We start from the raw sequence: 20,198 nt of genomic DNA on the forward strand, positions 1-20,198 counted from the left end.
AAATCAACTAAATGTGATATAGAGGAAAATCCTTACCTATTTACAAGTTTGATTTGCCCAAGAGACATTAGTCTATCTTTTTGTTTTTGTTTTTGTTTTTGTTTTTGGGTCACAACCGGCAGCACTCAGGGGTTACTCCTGGCTCTACACTCAGAAATCATTCCTGGCAGGCTCAGGTGACCATATGAGATGCCAGGATTCCAATCTCCAGCCTTCTGCATGCAAGGCAAATGTCCTACCTCCATTCTATCTCTCCAGCCCTGACATTAGTCTATCTTAAGGTGAATGACAATAACATGAAACAAAATTAAAGGAAGGTGATAAATCAGTGAAGAGACCCCAATTGGTAAGTAGGTCATATGAGCTGCTACAAATATAGGCAGAAATTATGCTGTAGAGACATGGAACAGATATTGCAAAATTTGGCTATATATTCCTGATAAACATAGATACAAAGATCCTCAACAAAATCTTAATGATCCAAATTCAGCAACATATCAAAATATGGTCCAGATGGATTTATTCCAGAGATTCAGGGATGGTTCAACATAAAAAATAAATTAATGTCATTCACCGTATCAATGAATGAAAGATGAAACATCATATCAATTAACATGAAAAAGCATTTGATTAGATTCAATACCCCTTTATGCTAAAAGTATCAGCTAAATAGGAATATAAGGAAACTATAAAGTCCTTATACAACAAACCTATTGAATGTTTTTCCATCTGATAGTACAAATAAGACAGGATGACCGTTTTCTCCACAGCTGTTCAATATAGTACTGATAGTCCAAGTAACAGCATTTAAGTGAGAAAAGTCAAACATATCAATTTGGAAAATAAAAATGTAATTGATCACTTTTTGCTGATAATGTAATATTATACATAAAAATTCCTAAAGATCCCACCATAAAAATGAGCCTTTCAGATTAATTAACCAATACAATAAAGCAGGAGACAAAAATCAGTTGCATTTCTACATGCAAAGAAGAGGGATAAAATAACGAAAATACCACTTCAAAATAGTACCCAAGAGCATCAGGTACCTGAGTCAACTTAACATATGATGTGAAAGATTTATAGATAACAGCACTATTGAAAAATGTAGCAGAGGATCAAAGGAAGTGGAAGATAGAGTAAACTATTCAAAATTCGTAAGGTAACATAAAAGACAAAGAATATCAAAATGCAATTCCGAAGCAAAAAAATGAATGGAGGTATTGTGCTCCCTGGTTTCATGCACTATTAGAAAACAATAGTGTGATACTAGTAATAGTATAATAGTATGACACTGTAGTATCATACAATACATATGATACTGTTGTATATACAATAGATAATGTGTGATACTAAAACAAAAACACGCTCAAGCCAATCAACTTTACGGAAGTATGTGTGTGTGTGTGTGTGTGTGTGTGTGTGTGTGTGTGTGTGTGTGTATGGGCTTCTTATCTTCAACAAAATGAATTGGGAAAAGGACTGCCACATGCAAAAAGGGAAAGTTTGTTCAGTTTATAACATCATACATGACAGCAACATACAATTGATTTATGATCCAAAATCATAAAATTCATTTAAAAAAGTAATACACTTCAGCACATTAACACTAGAAATATGTTAGAGACTCAGATTCAAAAGCAAGCAAATAATGCTATGAATATTATCTTTATGACATAGCATCAATCTAAATGGTCATCACAGATGATCAAGTCAAAAATAATTGTAGTACTATCTTGAAGGTCTACTTCAAAATCATAGTGGTCAAAGTAGCCTGGTATTGGAACAAAGAAAGACTTTCAGATTAATGGGTCAGAGTAGAATATCCAATGACAAACACCACGTATATGGTTAATTAATCTTTGACTAAGGAGTCAAGAACTTGAAATGAAATAGAGTCTCTTCAACAAATGGTGTTGAAACAATTGGATAACCACACGTAAGAAATTAAAGATCTATCCATATTTTCCACCTTTCACAAAAGTCAATTCAACATGAATTAAAGACCTTGATATTAGACCTGAATCCATAAAGTTCACTGAGGAAAACATAAGTAGAGTGCTCCAAGATTTATACTTCAAGAAGACTTCGATGATAGGATGCCAATGGCAAAGTCAATAACATCAGGTATTGTTGATCTTTAGGAGAGAAAATTCAGGCAAGCTGGAGAAGCCAGTTGGATTCATTTGACATTTAATAGACTTACCAACATTTAGTAAAGTTACCAACTCCTGTTAGCCATTAATATTTTTACTGTTTCCATAGTTTACCATTATGGTTGCAATCAGAGAATGTAGCAATTATGATGACATCTTTTTTTTAATTCTATGCATTTAATGGGCTGGAGCAATAGTGCAGTGGTAGGGCGTTTGCCTTGCACACAGCTGATCCAGGACGGACCTCGGTTCATCCCAGTATCCCATATGGTCCCCCAAGCCAGGAGCGATTTCTGAACGTATAGCCACGAGTAATTCCCTGAGCGTCACCATATATGGTCCGCCCCCCAAAATACTATGCATTTAAGAATCTTCCTTGTTTTCATTCTGCTTGATAACTCATTTCATTTTAGCAATAAATATTATTCTGTTGTCTGAAAGTTTTTCTATTTTCTCCATCAACTGAAATCAATTCATTTGGTTGCATTTAAGTTTTACCAATTAGTAAAACTCATGATAAACCAAAAAAAATAACAAACCAGATACTTCTAAATAATTTGCAAAATAAAGACAACAGTGCATAGAAATGGCACTTGCTTCTCATATGGCTGGTCAGAGTTTTATAGCTGGTACCACTGAGAGTCTTCCCAAGCCAGGCTAGGAGTGATACTTATGCACAGTGCCAGGTGTAAGTCCTAAGAACTATCAGATGTGGCCCACTAACAAAATACTAATATACAATGATAAACATGCACAAAATCATTTTAATAAATAACATAAGATGTCAGAAACTGCAAAATCCTAAACTTTGAGACTATATAAAAGTAAATGCTCTGCATCTTAATTGCTTGCAATTTCAAAATATGTTAACATACTAACATACATTTGTGTTCATTAGTACTTACTTTATTTTGTGTTTCTATTTAATCATGCATCAAAAAACTAGTTCTGATCATCAAATTCACCATTGTTCTTTATAGGGCCCTTAAGCATAAATAAGAGTGCTGCCAGCTGAGAAGCAAATCAAATTCCTGTAGAAATTGTAAACTAATTTGTTATACTGCAGAGGATATCAGAGTGGGACTATAATGTACCATATAAATATGTCTGTGCAATTCTCGATTCCTGGTAGACAAATTGGTAAGGCAATAAAATGCCAACAACCAGTTTAAGAGGTAGGTTTAGAAAGGATAACCAGGGGGCTTGCTTCTTATTAAGTGTCCTTTCTTTTCCTATTATGAATTGCAGCACGAGGTAGTCTTCCTCACCTTTGAACCTGAGAACTTTCCTTTTTTAAAACTATTATGTAAAAATTTGTAAATTTGTAATCCCCTATCATTGGACATTCAGCTATTTCTATGTATTTAGCCAAGTATCATTGGAATTGGCTCCTGGGCCCCGTCCCTGAGTATTGCTGGAAATCTTCCTTCTCTTCACCAAATAATATAATTAAATTCTAAGAACAAATCGGTCTGAATTACTTTTAGGTATTTTATCAAAACTGGTTCATAAACTGCAAGATTAGCAAAATATACTCTCAAAATAAAATATGCAGGTACTCTTTCTATATGTGATTTGTACACAGTTCAGTACACATTTTTTTCACTCTAATTATAGTATCATTTAAATGTGAAGTTCATGAAGCCAGAGCGATAGCACATTGATAGGGTGTTTGTCTTGCATGTGGCCAACCTGGGACAGACCAGGATTCTATCCCTGACATCCCATATGGTCCCCCGAGCCTGCCAGGAGCTATTTCTGAGTGCAGAGCCAGGAGTAACCCTTGAGCGCTGCTGGGTGTCACCCCAAAACCAAAAATAAATAAGTAAATACATAAATAAAATAAAAGTTAATTTGAAGTTCATTATTACATAGAGATAAATATTAGATCAAAGCAGTGCATAGACCAGTGTGACTAGTGAAAGAGTGCCAGTTTGGGACTGATGAGACATATATCAGATTAGAATAAACCTATATAATTCTATAATCCATTAGTGCTTCAATTCAGCAAATAAATATTAAAATAAATCACAAGATCATACAAAGAAAATGTTATAATTTATGTAATAAATATGGATACTTGCTTATAAAGAATGTAGTTGCCATTTGTATGATATATAAAAATAGACAGTATGGCAATAAAATCCAGAGACAATAGAAACGAGGGCCAGGAGAACCAGTCTATGATAGAAAGCTTGCCACAAAGAGCAGGAGAGTGCAGTTCGTGTAAAGAAGGGACCACAAAGACAATAGTTGAAAATGATCACTCTAGACAAAGACTAGGGGCTGAAAGGAAATAGTGATATGCATGATACCCCTTCAGTAACAAACCACAGTATCTAAAAGAAAAAAGGGGGTGAGAGAGAGAGAGAGAGAGAGAGAGAGAGAGAGAGAGAGAGAGAGAGAGAGAGAGAGAATAATTGAGAGGAAAAAATAGAAAGAGAAATTTCTGCTCCAGAAGCAGGCAGAGGAGAATGCAGAAGAGAAATGGGGGACATTGGTGGTGGGAAATGTGCACTCGTGAAAGGTGTTGTATATAAAGAAATAAAACAAGGCGACAGACATAATTAAACAGCAAACACTTGACCTTGTACTATAAAACTGAGGTTGCTAAGCAGTGGTTGAAGTGAGGAGGGAATGAAACATGGACTAGAAGTAACATGAGGACTATGGTGAAATGTATTGGGCACTTTGGTGTTGAAGATGTGTAGTAACTATATTAAAACTATAAAGAGAGATAGCACAGCAGCGTTTGCCTTGCAAGCAGCCGATCCGGAACCAAAGGTGGTTGGTTCGAATCCCGGTGTCCCATATGGTCCCCCGTGCCTGCCAGGAGCTATTTCTGAGCAGATAGCCAGGAGTAACCCCTGAGCATCACCGGGTGTGGCCCAAAAACCAAAAAAAAAAAAAAAAAAAAAAAAAAAAGGAAAAAGAAATTAGCTCAAGAGCTCGGAGAGATAGCACAGCGACGTTTGCAAGCAGCCGATCCAAGACCAATCGTGGTTGGTTCAAATCCCGGTGTCCCATATGGTCCCCCGTGCCTGCCAGGAGCTATTATTTTTTTAAATATTTTTTAAATAATTCAAACCTTTATCTTAGCAATTGAGAACTTAGGGTAAGCAATATTAAAGTGCCATCTCTCACTATTTTATTGTTTTAAGTAATTAACTTTGCCAAATTGAACTCCATTTAACAGTGCTTAGGAATTATTCCTGATTCTAATAGAGTGAAATCATCAGTATTTGTTCTTCTGACTTACTTTACTTAATATGATACCCTCTAGTTTCATTTGAGTTGTACCCAAATGCAAGAATTTCATCTTTTCCTAAAGCTGCATAGTATCCATTGTGTAGATGTTCCAAAGCTGCTTTAGTCATTCATGCATTATTGGACATTTAGATTGCTTCCAGATCTTGGTTATTGTTCTATGTGCTGCAGTGAATACCAATATGTACATTTTTTCAATTTCATGCTTTTGTGCTTATAGATTTGGAATTGCTGGTTTTTATGGAAGCTCTATTCTAAATTTTCGAAAATATCTTTAAAATATAGAGGCTGAACAAAATAACATTACAACACAGAAAAGGGGGGTTTCACTTTTAGTGTATTTCTCCCAACATAGCTATTTACAATATTTCTGATACATGCCAATCTTACTACTATGAGATAATTTAATTGATTTAATTTATTCTTATCCTTCAAATTTGCATTCCCCTAAAATGTGGTAAGGAGCACAATAACCAACACATAAGCATAAAATCTTTTTCATAGTTTTCTTGTTTTATTTTTTATCTCTATTGAAGTACCATGATTTATAATACTGTTAATGATAATTTAACATGCATTGTTTAATACTACACTCACCACCAAGGTACCCACTTCCTTCTACTGAGGTTCCAGAGGCCCCTCTAATACACACATATCCAGACACTTGTAAGCTCACTACTGTGAACCAACACTCCAGTTCTTTTGCCTTTTCCACTTGTTAATCCCGTACTGTGTGTTTTTCTATCCCAAACTTCAGAGACATCATTCTGTATCTATTCAACTCCTTATGACTCACTACTCTCAACATGATGCTTTCTACTTCCATCTATGTATTGGCAAAGTGTGCGGTTTTGTTCTTTTTATAGTTGCATACAGTTACATTGTATGTACAAACCACAATTCTTTATCCACTTATCCATAGATTTTTGGCACCCAGGTCATTTTTATATACCATGAGTATACTTTTTGAATTAATGATTTTTGTGTTTGGGAGTAAATATCAAGAAGTATTATTTCTGGGTTATATTGAAGTTCTGTTCTTACTTTTGGAGAAATTTCCATATTGCTTTCCATTGAATTTGAATGAGAGCATTTTCTACTCTGGAGAAGTCTATGTTTCTCTTGAACATTCTCTCTCTCTGGCCTCTCAAATCTCTCTAAATATCACTTAAATAAAAAAAAAAGTTTGTTCTTCACTTAAAAAAATAATTTGAATCAAACAACATTCCTAACAACAGTGAATAAGAGCTCTTTTCTCACCACAATTCCACCAAAACTGACTGCTTCCAGACTGTTTGATATCTGCTATTCACACTGCAGTGAAGTTTTTGTAAGGTTTTGAGAGTGGCAGAAAGTTGCAAAGGCAGAAAGTTTTTATTTTTGTAATTTATGGTATACTCATAAACAAAAACAAATAGCAATAACAAAAGCAAAAGAAAGAGTCATGTCTGGGACTCCAAAGTTTATCTCTCAAAGTTCATAGTTTTGTACTGAGTATCTTTTTTTTCCTTTGATTTTTATTTATTTTATTTTTTGTTTGTTTTTTTTTTTGTTTTGTTTTGTTTTTGGGCCACATCCGGCGTTGCTCAGAGGTTACTCCTGGCTTTCTGCTCAGAAATAGCTCCTGGCAGGCACGGAGGACCATATGGGACACCGGGATTCGAACCAACCACCTTTAGTCCTGGATCGGCTGCTTGCAAGGCAAACGCCGCTGTGCTATCTCTCCGGGCCCTGATTTTTATTTTTATTTTGATCACAGTGGCTTACATATATTTCACATTAGTATTTTAGGTACATATTAACATTGAATCAGGGGAATACCCATTACCAAATTTGTCCTACCTCCCCTTCCCCGTTCCTTTTCTGCAATCCATATCCCCCACCAGCAACCCCCGGGCTGCTAGAGTAGGTGGTCTTCTCTTTGTCTAGCTTACTATCAGTGATCATACATCTGTTTGGTCCTGGTGCCCTCCCTTGTTTCTCCCTCTATTTGAGAGGCTAAGCTAGATAAATCGAGTTATGTGGTTTTGTTTGAGGGAAAGAAAAGCAATAGAATGGGGTAAAGAATAAGAAAAAAATTTTTAAAATTTAAAATATGCTGAAAATGGGCAGAGTCCTTTTAGTGGCTATCAACCTCAGTTTGAGAGAGGACATGAAGAAGGTAATTGAAATACCATAACAATACAAAAATAAACGTCAAATTAAATATCCAGTGACCCCTACAGCAATAAAGAGAAGTACCACACAATAGTCTCGATTCTGAAATCAAATTATGCCAGAGTGCAAAAAGAAAAAGGTAAGATAAAATAATATAAAATAAAAGGGAGACATCAACTTCAATATCTACACCAAAATAAGGATGTCAAAAAGCAATCAATCAACCAATAAATATATATATGTAAAAAAATGATTATTTTGTGCTTTTTTTTTCCTTTTTTCTTTTTCCCCCTGCATAGGCACAGTAACTATTGGGGATATTATAGAGGGAATTCCCTTGGCCTAGGAGATACAGGGTTTCTCCATCCCTGAAGTATACTGTCATGGGATTAGCTATAGACTCCTTGCATGATCATTTACTCTCCCCTCGGTGATTTTGTGGTGTATGGAAGACTTCTGCTTCGTCATGGATGGTAAAATCAGACCTCTGTATCCAGAGATCTTGGTGACTGTGCAGCTCAAGGAATGGAGTTTATGATGAAGGCTTTCTTTGTGGTTCTAGCAGTTCTGCTTCTTCAGTGTCATTTTACTTCATCTTCTGTAGTTGGTGTTCTTGGTCATTATGTTGCTCCTAGGACGAAGCCTGGGATAGAGTCTTTCGTTATGTTTCTGGAAGACCCGTTCACTTGCGGTTGTCTCAGTCAGACCTCTGGAATTGGAGATCTTGTTTGCTGAACAGATTGTAGACCAAAAGCTAGGTTAGAGCTTTTTGTTGTTGTTGTTGGTCCTGGGATGCATACTGTCTAGTCCTGGTACTGAGTATCTTAAAACTCTTCTTGATTCTTACAATTGTTATGGTTATAGGGCTAAGTAAAAGGTCAAGTTGTATTTATTTTACCTTCCTTGTTCTCGAAAACTGTAAGAAAATAGCTTACAAGATCTGGGTTTTTAGCACAGAAGTCAGGCATTTGTCTGGCATTTGGCTGACCCAGGAAGAACCTCGGTTCGATCCCCAGCATCCCATATGGTCCTCCAAGTCGGGAGCAATTTCTGAGCACATAGCCAGGAGTAATCCCTGATCACCACCAGATGTGGCCAAAACAAAAACAAAACAAAAAATGATGTTTAACCACCATCTCACCAAGTTTGGGAAAATCTATATGAAATCCTGTGGGTACTTTTTAAATCAATGTTATTTCTCAATATTTTGTTGATGCTTTTGGTTTTTGGGTCACATCCAGCAGTGCTCAGGGGTTACTCCTGGCTCTATGCTCAGAAATCGCACCTGGCAGGCTCAGGGGACCATATGGGATGCCAGGATTCGAACCACCATCCTTCTGCATGCAAGGCAAATGCCTTACCTCCATGCTATCTCTTCGGCCCTATTGTTGTTTTTTCTAAATTTCTCTTTTACAATTAGTTCTGAATTATTATTATTATTGGAATTTGTTATTTAAATTATAATTCTGAATTAATCTATCCTTCCCTGAGGCCAATCTTTTTTTAGAAACAAATTTTATTCTAACTACAATCAAGAGAACTAAATAACTGTGAGGTTTTTAAAACCAATTTGCCATTTAACTGAAAACAGTATACCTCTGGCTCTAATAAAAAATAAACAAATAAGTCTCTTAAATAACTATTTTATAAGGTTTGTCTTTTAGAAAAACATGGCAGATCCTGGAGAGAAACATGCTAAGCGAAGTTAGAAAGTGAAAGACAGAATATTTGATGGTCTCATTTGTGGGATTTGAAGAAACAAAGTAAGGAAAAAGACAAAGCCACACAAAAAGAAACTTTTGGGTTCTGACTTTATAACTTGGTTATCAAAATTAACAGGAAGAAAGTTGAATCAGTGGAGGGCATTCAGTGAAAACTAATAGGGAAGAGGTGTGACAGGGGGTGTCTTGGTGCTTGTGTGATGGATGTGGATGGTAACATATTTTGAAGATAGGAAAACCTGTCTCTGTAAAGCATATGCAGCCTAGTAAGCTATTAAATCAGTTACAAATAAAAATAAGGAAACAAGAAAGAATTACTCTTAAATCAGACTCTCTTGAGTATTTTTTTCTCATCCAATATGGAAAATAAGATTTCTTCGTATCCCAATGTAGGGCCCCCCAGAAAAAAATTTCCCCTCATAGAGAGTCACTTACCTTTCAGAGGGATATGTAAAAAATGATTACAAACTCTGCTTCCAAAGAGTAGGTATGACTTTTTCTAGACAAAAGAACAGCTGAATTGACAATTTTATGAACTGTTTCAAAGGAGAACAAAGTTTAGTCTAGTGAGAATATACACATCTACCAGCAAATATACTAATGAAAGTCTAAATTTAGAACAAATTCAAAAAAACTTAGAAAACTATGAAAGGTATTGAAAATGTGGGAGTTGGGTCTGGGGATGTCACTCAAGTGGTACAGAGAACACTGTAAGTTACTATATTCAGAGAACATATACAAGACCCTGGGGTTCAATTTCTAGGTATGGTCCCCATAACTAACAACAAGTAAAAGGAGAAGTTACCAGGGATAAATAGGAAACTCATCTGAATCAGACAACTAAAAGAAGGCTTGCTTTGTATACAGTCAATCAGATTCAATCCCTGGCATCCCATATATCCCATGAATCTTGTCAGGAGTAATTCCTGAGTACAGAGCCAGGTGTAAGCCCTAAGCATCACTGGGGATGACCCCAATTCCAACAGATAAAGTAAAATGAAATAACAAGGAACAAAATTCTAATTGACCTAAGAAAATTCCAAGAAGGCCTGCTTTTATCAGTTCTAGTACAAGAGTTTAATTTTGTGCATATATATATATATATATATACCATATGCTTTCAGATATATGTAATGAAACTTAACATTGACTAAAATAAATAGTTTATTTTCATCACTTCAGAAGACATCTGGAGGTGGGTGGCTGATGAAATTGATTTCGTGTCTCAGTTATGTAAGGCCAGAGTCTCTGTGATACCTTTTGTCAGAGTCTCAGCATCATAAAATGATGGAACTCCAATCAGCACCTACTCATGTGCTATTAAAGAACCAAGAGACAGGGATTAACTGAGTTCCTATTAACTGAGAAGGTGAACATTTTTCAAATAAGGTCTCAGCAGACTTTTATATGAGAAGAACCATGTCAGATGACCATCCAATTTTGGAAAGGAGAATGGAAAGATAATTTTTAAAAAAAACCTTCCTATCTTCTATAGTGAAAGAAAACAAGTGAAAAATGACTAGTGGATCATTAGAACTGGGTGTAGGCATCAGCAACTACCCAATACGTAGAAGTAGTTTTCTAGTCTATACTTTAGAATAAATTAGAATCTTGTCTGATTCTACCAGGAAATTATTTTGTTGTCTTGACTCTAAAACAATCATTTCAAATATTTCAAAAACATATATCTGGCCCTCTAGGAACCCTAATGACAAACAGTCAAAATATTTATACCTTGAAAAGAAGAGCAGGGGCCAGAGCGGTGGAGCAAGCAGTAGGATGTTTGACTTGCATGCACTAACCTGGGACGAACCGCAGTTCAATCCCCCCTGCATCCCATATGTTCCCCCAAGACAGGAGGGATTTCTGAGTGCATAGCTAGATGTAACCCTTGAGCCTCACCGGTGTGGCCCAAAATCAAAGAAGAAAGAAGAAGAAGAAGAAGAAGAAGAAGAAGAAGAAGAAGAAGAAGAAGAAGAAGAAGAAGAAGAAGAAGAAGAAGAAGAAGAAGAAGAAGAAGAAGAAGAAGAAGAAGAAGAAGAAGAAGAAGAAGAAGAAGAAGAAGAAGAAGAAAGAAGAAGAAGAAGAAGAAGAAGAAGAAGAAGAAGAAGAAGAAGAAGAAGAAGAAGAAGAAGAAGAAGAAGAAGAAGAAGAAGAAGAAGAAGAAGAAGAAGAAGAAGAAGAAGAAGAAGACCACCACCACCACCACCAGGAAAAAAGTTGTAATTACATATGGTGCTTCAACAGACTTATTCATGATTAATTGGGCAGATTGCATCTCCTAGAACTGAAATGAGAATGTTCAACAATGATACTAAGGGACTGTACTACTAAAAGCAGCTCATCTAAGAGAGAGTAGTCATATGAAATGAGGATAAACATAAGCACATAATAAAAACAAGGTATCTGAAAATAATACCTATAACTAGTTGTCATGATTTATCTCAATTCAAAAGCAAGGAGGTTGCAAAACTGAAATTTTGAGGATTTCTATAGCAAATTATTCATCTAGACTCACTGTGATCCTAATATTTATAAACTTATATAGGAATCTTAATATTTCCATTGCAACCTTTGATTGTGCAAATATGTTTAATCAGAGAGGTGATTTCAAACATTCACAACACAAATTAAAATGTCCCAGACAAGCTCTATTATATTTTAAACTACACTAACAAAGTATATGCCACTGTTTCAAGTTAAATATAGCATAAAAAAGTAATATAGTTTTAATAATAAATATTAAAATAATTTTAAAATGAATTTTTTAAAAATTGTAAATATATAACATTCTATCATTAAGACAAGAAAAAATAACACAAAAAGAATGAAAAACATAAGAATGCCAATGAGTGTGACAAATAGTGATGCCAAACATACAGAATTTTTCAAATCATTATCTCTTAATAGCCTTGAATATGTGTCTAATGCATGCAATTCTGTATTTATTTAAACAATTTCCCCTACCTTCTGTAGAATTATTCTGGTAAATTTTCTGGGAAACATGAGTTTAAATTATCTAATCTTAAAAGTAACTTTTAGTTCTTACTAACTTGGGGTGAATGATGTCATATTACTTGCAAACATATAATCAAGGATCAATTATTTTGTAGTTTATCAGCTAACTGGTAATAAATAGTTGCTAATTTTCATTAAGCTCCAAGATAAATAAAAACCTCACTCCTGATAAACTATTCAACTGCTATAATAAAAATCTAAAGATTTTGGTAAAAAATAGAATATGTCACCAACAAACTACCCAACACTAAAGAATCATCTTATCTCTTAATAGCTTAAAGTTTTTTAATTAAATCATATTTAAATGTCGGAGGATCTGGAAGTATCTCCTGATTTTCAATGTATTTATTAAAGAATAAAAGCAGTAGCAAAAAATGAAAAAAAAAGGAAGGAAAGGAAAATAAAGAGAATAGTAACCCGCACTATTAATAAAAACTGCCTTTGCAGTGAATAATCCATAGATGATTCTTCCTAGGGCCCTAATAATGTACAGTGTCAAGTAAATATGTTTTCAAAGAGCCAAACTAATAAATTTCTACCAGGATCATGAGGTACAACATAGACAGAGTACATGACATATTGATTGTAAGAGAAAAAGTATTATTTTTTTTCTTTGTGACCAAAGCTATAACTGTTGAAATCATAGCTCAATCATGCAGTTAAAGTGTTGTTTTGCACCAATTGGCCTATAAGTTTCTTACTGAGATAAAACTTCAAGAGTGAATTATCTATCACAACAAATAGTTGGTCCCAATTTAGAAGCCTCAAAACAATAGCCAAGGAAAGGTAGCAATCTATATTCTCACTGTTAAACACTATACTTTTTTAAGCCTAAACAACATACTTTTAAAGCTTAAAAAGTAACTCTGTTCTTTAAAATATCTCTAAAAGGACCAAAATACATGTTATGATAATGTATGCTTTTCAATAAAAAATAAATGAACTTCCTCTGCAAGATGTAACACATATCAGTAACATTACCACTTTGGGCCATGGTTTCTTTAATTAGAGTTTAAACTGCATCATTCCCTAAATGGATGTGAAAAAATATTTCCTTGTTGTAATGTATCCTCTGGATTAACTTTCAGCATTCCATCTTTAGAATTGTTTTTTTAGGGACTTTAAAGATATCGTTAAAAGTTTACTGAGATTCAAGAGAGACACCTTAAGAATCCTGGAAAATAAATTTTATAGTACCTAAAGTACACTACAGTCCAAAGACTTTCTGTATTTTTTACCAATTGATATATGAAAGGAGAATATATGGCTAAAAGATGAGTTTCTATCAAAACAGAATTCTATAGGTTTTAATACCATTTAACAAAGATATTTTCCCAAAAGTCAGAGAATTAGAGTATGCATTGTAGTGACAGTTTTCCATTTATTCACTCATCCACTCAACATATTTTATTGAGTATCTTCTCTGGTGGACACTGCATAAAATGCTGCAAATACAACAATGGGATAGACATGATTACTATCTTCAGAGTTCACTGTCTAGATAGATTATATTACTTTGAGAAATACACTACAACATGTTAGGAGAAACACGTTTTATATGAATATAGAGGAGATTTGTCTCATACTTGAGAGAATATATGAATAGTCACACATGTAAGAATAGTCATGCCTCACATGAAAAAATGCTCCACATCACTAATCATCAGGGAGATGCAAATCAAAACAATGAGATACCACCTCACACCACAGAGAATGGCATACATCACAAAGAATGAGAATAAACAGTGTTGGCGGGGATGTGGAGAGAAAGGAACTCTTATCCACTGCTGGTGGGAATGCCATCTAGTTCAACCTTTATGGAAAGCGATATGGAGATTCCTCCAAAAACTGGAAATCGAGCTCCCATACGATTCAGCTATACCACTCCTAGGAGTATACCCTAGGAACACAAAAATACAATACAAAAACCCCTTCCTTACACCTATATTCATTGCAGCACTATTTACCATAGCAAGACTCTGGAAACAACCCAGATGCCCTTCAACAGACGAATGGCTAAAGAAACTGTGGTACATATACACAATGGAATATTATGCAGCTGTCAAGAGAGATGAAGTCATGAAATTTTCCTATACATGAATGTACACGGAATCTATTATGCTGAGTGAAAAAAGTCAGAGAGAGAGAGAGAGAGAGAGAGAGAGAGAGAGAGAGAGAGAGAGAAACGCAGAATGGTCTCACTCATCTATGGGTTTTAAGAAAAATGAAAGACATTCTTGCAATAATAATTTTCAGACACAAAAGAGAAAAGAGCTGGAAGTTCCAGCTCACCTCAGGAATCTCACCACAAAGAGTGATGAGTTTAGTAAGAGAAATAACTACATTTTGAAGTGTCCTAATAATGAGAATGTATGAGGGAAATGGAAAGCCTGTTTAGAGTACAGGCGGGGGTCGGGTGGGGCGAAGGGAGATTTGGGAAATTGGTGATGGGAATGTTGCACTGGTGATGGGTGGTGTTCTTTACATGACTGAAGCCCAAACACAATCACGTATGTAATCAAGGTGTTTAAATAAAATATAAAAAAAAAGAGTAGTCATGCCTATACATTTTGCTTGACATAAAAACACACCATTGTTTTAAATTTTGTGTGTGTGCCAGGAAAGCTAGTGGTGAACATTACATTTATGAATAGTCATGCTAATATACTGTGTGACTTAAAAATATAACATAAAATATAAAATATAACATAAAAACATAGCATCTTTTTTAATTTTTTGTGCCTCATAGTCTAAATATTAAAATATCGGGGTCTGGAGAGCTAATAGTGGGCACAATATTTGCCTTACTTCTGGAAATCTCTAGCATTCACTCTGAGAACCAATAGAAATTGATTCCCCAAGTGCAGAGACAAAAGTAAGCCCTGAGCACCACGGTGTGGCCCCAAAACATAGATAGATATAGATGATAGATAGATAGATAGATAGATAGATAGATAGATAGATAGATAGATAGATAGATAGATAGATAGATAGGTATAGATAGATGATAAATAGATTATGATAGATAGATAGATAGATAGATAGATAGATAGATAGATAGATAGATAGATAGATAGATAGATAGATAGATAGATAGATAGATAGATGATAGATAGCAAGGATATCTCCTAATTCCCAACAGCTAACTGGATATAGAAATACATCTAGCACATTTTCCATATACTTGTTTCAAAAGCTTATTGCATTGTCATGAGACATCTTTTTAGAAAAGGCTGAGTTAGCAACTATTTAAAATAATTTGCTGGAGTAATAAAAGTTTAGTTTAAAATTGAAAAAATAAACATTTTCTTTTGCAACAAGAATTGAATTTGCTTTTCATTGTGACAAGTCTAAACTCAGAAATACGTACTGAATCATGACCTATTCAATCCTTTTCCGGTTCTATGTGATCCAGCAAAACTAGAAGCATAATTAGAAGCATATATGTAGGAGCAAAGGGTTAATAAGATCTTTTCCCTGCTACCTTCAAATTTATCATTCAAGTCACTTTCCAGATTTGTTTCCCTGACAACCTCTTCAAAGACAGTGGATAGAATTACTTGCACTGGTTGTGTGCGTGGGAGGAGGGGTAGAGAAACAAGGAACAACCAGCTCCCTCCTTGCAGGATGCATCTTGGTATTGGTAAAAATCACAGCCATTGTCAAATAGCCTTCACCATATGGTCATTTCACTGCCCAGGAGCTTAACTGTTCCCTTAGCCTTCAAAATTATAGAATTTTTGTTTAATTTTGTTATTGTTGTTGTTGTTTTGGTTTGGTTTGGTTCCACACCCATTGGTGCTCACGCTTACTTCTGGCTCTACACTCAGGGATCACTCCTAGTCATCCTCTGGGACCATAAGTGATTCCAGAGATCAAACTTGAATAGGACACATGCAAGACAAGTGCCTTCCCTGTTGTACTCTCTCTGTTCCCATGATTATGGGTTTTAATAGCTCCCTCTTACTATTTCTGCCAGTGATCACACTCTCCCTTGCCGAATTTGTCAGTAATCACTACCATGGATTCATTCATCCCCTACCTTATCACTATATTTATATCAACCAAAATAACTGCCTAACTTCTCTGAATGTCAATTATTGTCATAACAAATAGTCATGATTAGTTTTTTAAAATATAGGAAAAGTTTTAGCTCTGAAAAAGTGAGAGTTTGAATTTCAACTGTAGCTCTTTATTGCTTAGGCATGCAAAAAAAAAACAACTGAGATGCCAATATCTTCTTCAAATTAAGAATAAGATCCAACCTGCAATGTTTTAATAAGCATGAAAGAAAGTGCATATTGATATTTGGTATAAATGTGTCAAAAGCTATTACTAATAGTATAATCCAGACTACTTTAAAACAAAATCCAATTTTCAAAGATCTACTCAGCTCTATAGAAATACTTTAAAAATCTGTTTCTCTGCAGAAATATTTCACTGCTTTTTCCCCTTATAGGAAATCTTGTAACAAATGATCACAATTATTTATTCAAATTATTGATTAAAAATAACAAGTAAATTTATTTTGAATTGCAATATATATAAATACAAAAGTTATGTGTTCAAGAATTTTATTTCCGGGTTGAGAAAATGTGATTTAATTAAAATATTTAAAATTAACAAGAAAATGAGCTTCACACCATATAAGAACAAGAAGAGATAAGATATATCTGTCATTTCTCAATGTGCATTAAAGATCTTTAAATATCCCAAATCTCCCTCCTCCTCACCCATGGGTGATGGGAAGATTGCACTGGTGAAGGGGGTGTTCTTTATATGACTGAAACCCAACTACAATCATATTTGTAATCAAGGTGTTTAAATAAAAATATTTTAAAAAAATCTTTAATAGAACTACAGTGAATTAGCTTTAAATTCAGAATAGCTGTTAGGCTGTGATTGTGGTTTTAAGGCCAAAGATTTTTTAAATCAGATGCAAAAGAACAAGAGTGTTGGATGCCCTCTGTGCTGCAGTTCCCTAATCACCTAACCAGAGATGAGGATTTACAGCACAAAGAGAGGTGCCATCCCCACATGATTCATAACTGGAATTGCCCATGAGCCATCTCTCCTCCCTCACAGTGAGGGGTTAAAGGAGATAAAACCTATCAATACTGTTGCTCCAGGGCAATCCTTAACCCCATTCATTGTTCATGCTAAGCTTGCCCCCCATGCTGGACCTTTCAGATATCCCAATTCCTCTCTCTTTGAATAATCAGCTTTGGCCCCATCCCTTCATAGTGGTCAACTAGAGAAACATTCTCAGTCCCTAAAGTCACTTAAATATAATATGGACATAAGATCTGGGATTCTGGAATCAATCCCTGGGTTAAATGCTGTCCTAGCATTTAACAGCTTTACAATACTTGAAAGCTATTTAAATAATAGTTCTTCAGCTTCTGCATCTGTAAAATGGAAACAATAATAGTTCAGACCTCAGAATACTACTGTGAAGTCTCAATAATTCATACATGCAAATAGCTAGATAGTACTAGAAATAATGGCAAACATTTAAGCATTATCATTTGATCTCAAGCATATACAGATGATCAGAGACATCTGTAAACAAATATTAGTCAGAGACATGTGCTAGTTCCTCCACCATCCTGAATCAGATATAGTAGCAATAGACACACTGCTTATAACTATCCATCCAAATCATGCTTTTTAAAAAATATACAAGAGACGTATATAAAATTACTAATTGCCTAGCTTTTATGACTGATATTTTGGTTTTGAGAAACTTCATGCTGTTTGCAACTCTGAAATTGATATAATTCTCTGGAATTTTGGATTGATCACCAAATCTACATTTATACAATCAAGACTAAATCTTCAAGCTATATGATTTGTATTTTGACAATCAGGTCTATTGTATTTTTAAAATAAATAAAATATTCCTTTCAAATATACAAATAATATAAAATGGGGTATGTTATATCCAAATTGTAACATTTATCATTTCAATGTTCATCAAATTCATCTTTGGTTTTATGGATATATTATGAAGATATATGAAGGAAGAATGTCAGTTGAAGTAGTTCATTTGTGGGAATATAAAAAATAGTATGATGATAATATTCAGGGACAACAGAGACAAGGACCAGTCCATGGTAGGAAGCTTGCCATAGAGGATGAGTACATTAGGGGAGAGAAGGGATCACTATGACATAGATAGTTGGAAATTATCACTCTGGACAAGAACTGGATGCAGAAAGGAAATAAGGAAATAAAGTGATAGGCATAATACCCCTTCAGTAACAACATTGCAAACCAGTGTCTTAAAAGGGAAAAAAGGGGAAAGGGAGGAATGGAGGGATGGGGGAAGAGAGAGAGAGAGAGAGAGAGAGAGAGAGAGAGAGAGAGAGAACTCATCCCAGTGGCAAGAGGGGAAGGGCAAGGGCAAGAGGAAAACTGGGAAACTGAGGACAATGGTGGTGGGAAATATGTACTGGTGAATGGTGTTGTACATGGTATGTCTGAAACCTATTCATGAACAACTTTTTAACTGGGAAAAAAGAATAACTGTAATATGAACAACTGTATAACCACGATGTTTAACTAGAGCTATTTTTAATCTAGTATAGAATAAATATTTTACCTCAAAAAATTAAATAGTTGGGGAGAAAAAAATAAGGCATTGGTTATTTGAAACCTTATCCTCTATAGGAATAATTGACTAATCACCTATTGTAAAAAAAACCTAGAGCAGCCCTTAGCGAAATTTAATGAAATGTCAAAATATGAGATGTCAAAATATGAAATGAGGTAGAAGGTAGCAGAAGATAACAAGAAACCCCAGTCAGGGAATGCTCTCTTTGGCTCCTCAGCTACATTCAGAGAGATGACAGGATAGTATAGTTCTTTCCCAGACATACATAACTGTTACTGGACACCAAGAAAAGCCAAAGGGACAAGGAGCTGCTAGATATATATAGTCCTAGAGCAGCCCAACAAGAGGTTACAGAGTAGGAAGTCCAACAAAGAGACACAGGGGAAAGGGTTCTTTCAGCTGCTGATTCCAGATCAGGAATGTGTATACTGATGTAGGGACATTATCATATACTGGACAGAGATAATGGCAAAGCACAGGAACAAATCATCTTAATCTGGACTAGTCATCATGGGACAGGATGAGTGGTGTCATGCACCAGAAATAAGAGAGGTCTGGTCATTGGGTAGGGATTCAGATCTATTTGCTTATCATACAATAAACTTGTAAATTTTAAGTATCTGAGTTTTGGATGAAAATGTTTTAGCCAATACTCAAGAACCTACAAGTTCAATAATAAATCCACTTTTATGGTAGCAAGTTTATATTTAGATACTATTTTTTTTCTTTTTACAAAGTTCCTATTTATTTGAGGAACCAAGTTGTTTAGACCATTTTGGTCTCTAAACTCAAGCTTCTGTGCTGAGCAATTAGATGAAATAAATTGACAGGTGTGTAATTCAAATGAATTTATGCAATCACCTGTAAACAAATTAATGACTAGCAAATAAGTGCTGTCCTGAATGAAATTGCTCATCAAAGTTATTATTTTCGCATGCATTTTTTATAAATGCTTTAATTAGCTTCAGCTGAAAATAAAATTGTTCTTCATTTTTTAGCATGCAAATGCATACAAAAGAAAAATTCTAACACATTCTCTGATATCACATAAATATAGTTATGCCCCGGTATCCACTTTTTGCTTCCCAATATCTCAAGCTGGCCCAAGATCATAATTCTTGGACTGCTATGAGCAACCTCTTTGTCTTACTAATAATAAATGATAAGGAATCTGATTTTTAACACATTTATTTTTATATTTTCTAAAAACTTCATTCATTTAGTTATGCTCCATCAGCAAAATCCTCACCCGAAACATCAAGT

The 20,198-nt window shown here is 34.8% G+C and overlaps 1 protein-coding gene across 6 annotated transcripts in view; it reads right to left on the bottom strand.

The window, feature by feature from the left end:
* Window positions 1-20,198, bottom strand: part of MAPK10 (mitogen-activated protein kinase 10) — a 232,020-nt gene that overhangs the window by 167,574 nt on the left and 44,248 nt on the right. For 3 of the 6 annotated variants that reach the window (XM_049789764.1, XM_049789767.1, XM_049789766.1), the window contains one exon: window positions 9,737-9,800. The exons of the other annotated variants lie outside the window; for them this stretch is intronic. The gene's annotated coding sequence lies outside the window, so the exon portion shown is untranslated. Of the gene's footprint in view, window positions 1-9,736; window positions 9,801-20,198 lie in introns of those variants that run through there. 6 annotated transcript variants of the gene reach the window in all.

This window comes from Suncus etruscus, chromosome 16 (assembly GCF_024139225.1).
Source record: "Suncus etruscus isolate mSunEtr1 chromosome 16, mSunEtr1.pri.cur, whole genome shotgun sequence".
NCBI lineage: Eukaryota > Metazoa > Chordata > Mammalia > Eulipotyphla > Soricidae > Suncus > Suncus etruscus.